The sequence below is a fragment of the Panthera leo genome, chromosome C2 (genome assembly GCF_018350215.1).
Source record: "Panthera leo isolate Ple1 chromosome C2, P.leo_Ple1_pat1.1, whole genome shotgun sequence".
Lineage (NCBI taxonomy): Eukaryota > Metazoa > Chordata > Mammalia > Carnivora > Felidae > Panthera > Panthera leo.
This window is the reverse complement of record NC_056687.1, coordinates 6,001,911-6,007,910: the sequence shown is the minus strand read 5'-3', so window position 1 is coordinate 6,007,910 and position 6,000 is coordinate 6,001,911.

Here is a 6,000-nt window from a genome sequence, read left to right as displayed (position 1 = left end):
CCCACATGGTAGATAGTAACAATCCTATTTTGCAGAAGAAAAACAGTCTGGTTGAGTTTAAGTAACTTAGAGCATTTGTGACCCCAGATCTTGTTCTAAGTACCTATCACCAAAAATGCCCAGGAAATCTGGAATTTCTCTGATGGTCTCTAGATTTTATCTACAAATCCTCTTGTATTTGTTGGTATATAGGTTTGGCTGCTATAAAGACCAAAATAGTAGCGACTTGCACAGGCAGGTGTTTATTTCTCTCTACAAACGCCTACATATTGGGGGCCGGCCTGCTCTTCAAGCTTTCAAGGGCTCAGGTTCCTTCTTCCCGCCTGCTCTGCCATCTTTGGGGTGTGGTTCATGATGGCTCATCGTCACCTCCACTCTCCAGCCAGTAAGAAGGTGGGAAAAGGGAGAGAGAAGAGATTTCTTTGTAAGGACAGGATCTATTCACGTCCCATTGATCAGAATTTAGATGCACGGCCGTGCTTAGCTGCAAGGTGCGAGGGCTGAGAAATCAGTCTGGATTTGTGTCCTGCTAGAGCGTAGGGTTCTGTTGCCACAGAATTTGAGAGCGTGGATGTTAGGGGATGGCAGCAGCCATTCATGGGACACCTTTGTGCATGGAACGGCACCAAGCCTTGTTGGGAAGAGAAAGATGAATGAATGCATTCTGGTTCCTGAACCCAAAAGGAGGAGACAACGAAGGTGGAGTTTCACTAGCTGGTAGAGGTGGACGTTGTGGCCCACGGAATGGCAAGGATACAATATATGGGGAGCGTCGGTATCCAAGTAGGTTCAACCAGCAGGTCCTGGCTGGGAGGATACGCAAAATAAACCAATAAAGAAATTAAGGTGGGGGGGAGGAGTAATATGAAGCTAATTCAAGACTAGAAATACAGATCTCCTTGGGGTATTATAAAAAAACCCAAACAATACACTGACCTCAACTTCAGTCTTGGAAGGAAATACACCCGGTGAATAAAGCAGAGCAGAGGGGCGGGTGCCTGGGTGGCTCAGTTGGTTAAGGGTCTGAATTCTGCTCAGGTCATGATCTCATGGTTCGTGAATTCCAGCCCCACATCGGGCTCTGTGCTGACAGCCTGCTTGGGATTCTCTCCCTCTCTCTCTCCGTCCCTCCCTCCCTTTCTGTCTCAAAAATAAACATTAAAAAAAAAAAAAGCAAACTGGAGCCATGGGAGCAGTGAGGCCAGAGAACGTTAACTGGATAGCAGCACTTCCACAGCCGGTGCAAGAAATCAAGGGGTCTGCAGGGTCGTGCTCCATCTGGAGCCTGTGGAGGAGAATCCGTCTCCCCTCCTCCAACCTCAGATGTTCTCAGCCTCTGTCTTCATGTGGCCTCTCCTGTGTCTCTCATACTGTCTTTCCTGCTACATGTGTCTGTGTCTGTATCCAAACCTCTCCTTTGTATAAGGACACCAGCCACACTGGATTAGGCTGCACTCTAATGACCTCATTTTAGTGTGACTTGTCGGTAAAGATCCTGTCTCCACAGCAGGTCACATTCTGAGGTCCTGCCGATGTAGACTTTGACCTAGTTTTTTGGACAGGCACAGTTCAACCCACAATGGCTTGCTTGATGGACATTCATATCTGAGGTCAAAGGAAATTTAAGTCTGTATTAAAAGCAAGAAAGATCCCACCCTAGAACCAATATTAACATCTAGGTGTGAGATGTAAGGGAGATGATTCATTTTCAGAAATACCAAATAAATGCCGTGTTGTCTAGTTAGCAGTAGGTTTATAACCTATTGGAAATATGTACAATCCCCCCTCCCCCCCACAATGGAGTCCCAAACCCTTAGACACTTCACTTCCTGGTTCTTCTTCCCTTCTCTATTTCACGGGCTTGTTTTCGTGGGCTTTGCAATGAGCATGCACCAAAGAACAAAGGGAGGAGGGACTGAAAGTCTCTGGAACCTCAGGGAATGTACCTTTGTTCCAATTAGACTACTCTTTGCCTTATATGGGCATAGGCGCCTTCTGGGTAAGGCTGTAACCTCTGTAGTGCTCAGCCAATGAGGAACCAGGGGAGGGACTCACCTCTGTAGTGCTCAGCCAGTGAGGAACCAGAGGAGGGACTCACCTCTGTAGTGCTCAGCCAATGAGGAACCAGGGGAGGGACTTACCTCTGTAGTGCTCAGCCAATGAGGAACCAGGGGAGGGACTCACCTCTGTAGTGCTCAGCCAGAGAGGAACCAGAGGAGGGACTTGAATGCTAGGAGGTAAATTGTCTGCTGTAACTGCCCTGAGTGTGCCTGTCCCTCAGACACCTGCTCTTACAAGAACGTTGATTAAAGCCTGGCTTCACTGGGCTTGAATCTCCACCTCCCTCCTTTGATTGGGTCGGTGACCCACACAGGGAGTTCCATTTTCCAAGCAACATGAACCCCTAAGTGAGCCTGAGTTGCCAAGAGAGGGCGATGTGGTCACTCCTCAGCCACACGCACCTGTGAGGCATCAGGCCAGTCTGACATGAGGATGATTCTGCAGTAAAATAGAAGAAATTAGATGATGAGGTTCCCAAAGGCAGTTTATACTTTCCTATGCTTTCAAATTCATTTTCAAAAATCTTTTGTTTGTCTTTGAGAATCTTAGGTTGCTTTCAAGGGTCACTTTTAGTGTCCAGCCATTAGTGTGTGGGCTGCATGACACAGGACTGTCATGAGGTGGGGACTGTGGGCATAGGGCCAGGCTGCAGCAGAAAGTCCCCCCCTTTTCTTTTCTTTTTCTTTTTTAGCTTATTTATTTATCTTGAGAGAGAGAGAGAGAGAGAGAGAGAGAGAGAGAGAGAGAGAGAGAGAGAGAATCCCAAGCAGGCTCCGCATCATCAGCACAGAGCCTGATGTGGGGCTTGAACTCACAAACTGTGAGATCATGACCTGAGCCTAAACCAAGAATTAGATGCTTAACCGACTGAGCCACCCAGGAATCCCCAAAGGCATTTCTTTAGGAAAGAAAGCAGCCCTGGCAACTTCAAGGGCACATTATTCTCATGGACCTTCCTCCGGGGATTTCGTGACTCAAGGAGCACCATGGACAGAGAGCATTTTGCAAATTCCTAGTCACAGGAGGGGTCTATCAGCTTTGCACTCCAGTCAACCACACTCACAAATATGACAATATCACGTGCTGTTGAGGGTGTGGTGAAGTAAGTCATCTTTGACACTGCATGTGGGATCATAAGTTGGCATAGTTCTGGAAATTCCTTCAACTTTATCAGCATATATATTTTTAAGTTTATTTATTTAAAAATTTTTAAATTCTTATTAATTTTTGAGAGAGAGACAGAGACAGAGCATGAGCGGGGGAGGGGCAGAGAGAGAGGGAGACACAGAATCCAAAGCAGGCTCCAGGATCCGAGGTGTCAGCGCAGAGCCTGACACGGGGCTTGAACGCACAAACTGTGAGATCATGACCTGAGACAAAGTCGGACACTTAACTGACTGAGCCACCCAGGGGCCTCTAGTTTATTTATTTATTTAGAGGGGGGGAATTGTGCTAACATGTGAGAGCAGAGGAGGGGCAGAGAGAAAGGGAGAGAGAGAGGGAGGGAGAGAGAGAGAATCCCAAGCAGGCTCTGTGCTCTCAGTGCAGAATCTGACACAGGGCTTGAGATCATGAACTGAGCTGAAATCAAGAGTCAGATACTTAACTGTCTGAGCCACCCAGGTGCCCCAACTTCATCAATAAAATTTTTTTAATTAAAAAAAATTTTTTTATTATTATGAGAGAGAGAGAGAGAGCGAGCGAGCATGGGAGTACATGAGTGGGGGAAGGGCAGAGAGGGAGGGAAACACAGGATCTGAAGCAGGCTCCAAGGCTCTGGGCTGTCAGTACAGACCCTGACGTGGGGCTCAAACTCACGAACCTCGAGATCTTGACCTGAGCCGAAGTCGGACGCTTAACCGACTGCCAGCCAGGTGCCCCTTCATCAATAATTTTAAAGTGACTAATGTTTTTACATGATCCTAATGAAAAGAGCCTAATGTAGATACAGTACCAAATGCAAAATACAACCCCCCAGCCCAACACTCTGTACATAAATACATTCATCTCAGTATTATTTGCAATACTAAAAAGCTGGAAGCAACATAGTGTTTAGCCACATGGGTATTCTTACTGTCAGGATGATACTTATAATAATGATGTCATATTATGAATCATAATACAGCACGTTATTATGAAGCCATTAAGACAGTGTTCATGCACGGCTTTTAATGGTAGGGAACAATGCTCATGATACCGTGTTACATGAAGAAGGATATAAAGTCATATTCTACTATATAATACATGAATGTATACCTGGTTCTTCAAGGAGAACATGTCTAGAATCGAATATATAGATGCAACTTAATGTTTAATAATAAAGAATTCTTTAAATAACTGATGGTACATCCATAAGGCAATACTCTTCTGGCCACTTCAAATATTCTGTAGGAATCCATAAATTTATGGAAAGACACTTAGGCCATTTGCTTAAGTGGTTGTAACCGCTCCCTAGGATTACAGTTACAAAGTCCTGCCCATAGGCTCCTTGAAGGAACCCGCATTTATTCTCTTGTAGTTCTGGAAGCTGGAAGTCTGAAATCAAGGTGTTGGCAGGACCTCGTTTCCTCTGAAGCCTCTGGGGGAGACTCCTTCTCTGCCTCTTGTAGCTTCTGGGGCTTGGTAGCCACTCTTGGTGCCCTGTAAACACGTCACTCCAATCTCCCCCTCTGTTGTCACCTGGTACACCCCAGTGTGCCTTCCAGCACTCTTTCTTCTGTGTATATCTCTGTGTCCACATTGCTCTCTTCTTTTTTGTTTTAAGTGTATTTATTCATTTCGAGAGAGACACAGAGAGCGTGCAAGTGGGGGAGGGGAAGACAGAGGGAGACACAGAATCCAAAGCAGGCTCCAGGCTCCGAGCTGTCCGCAGACAGCTGTCAACTCACGAACTGTAAGGTCACGACCTGAGCCGAAGTCCGACGCTTAACTGACTGGGCCACCCAGGCGCCCCTCACATTCCTTTCTTCTTATAAGGACACCAGTCATACTGGGTTAGGGCTCTCTGTAATCCAATATGACCTTACCTAATTTAACTAGTTACATCTACCAAGACCCTGTCTCCAAATAAGGTCACATTCTGAGGTTCATGTTGTACATGACATAGATTTTGCCAAATGTATAGTGACGTGCACCCACCATTATAGGATCGTGCAGAGTATTTTCACTCTCCTAAAAATCCTCTCTTCTCTGCCTATTTATTCCCCCACTTCCCCCCCATTACTCATCTTCTTACTGTCTTCATCATAGCAACTGCATTTTTCAGAACGGATCCTAAGGAATCATCAGAGGCAGACTCTCTGATCAGCTGAGACGGTGTTGATCACCATATGCACCGCGAAGCTGGACAGAGGGAATCGGCTTAGGTAAGTGATGCTATCATCCGTTGACGGAATTATGCCTAGTCATTAAAAATAATGTATTTACTGACTGGGGACAGGGATTTGTAATATATTAAGTAAATAAAATTTGACTACTAAACAGGAGGTCCCATCTGAACATTTTTTAGCAGATACACACCATGCTGTTAACAGTGCTTGTCTTCATGGTGTGCTTAAAAGCAATCTATTTAAAATGTTTCTCCTGGGGCGCCTGGGTGGCTCAGTCGGTTAATCCTCCGACTTCATCTCAGGTCATGATCTCATGGTTCGTGGGTTCAGGCTCCAAGTTGGGCTCTCTGCTGGTAGCTTTGAGCCTGGAGCCTGCTTCCGATTCTGTGTCTCCTTCTCCCCTGCTTGTGCTCTCTCTCTCTCTCTCTCAAAAGTCAACAAATATATATTTAAAATAAAATAAAATGTTTCTCCTTTTGGATTACCTGCATTGTCTATTTTTTTTTTCATAGTGAATATGTATTACTTTTTAAGTAAGGAAAATAATAGAAGCCACTCATTAAAAATTTATAATGCTTCAAAATGAACAAATCAGGAGACTATAGATGCT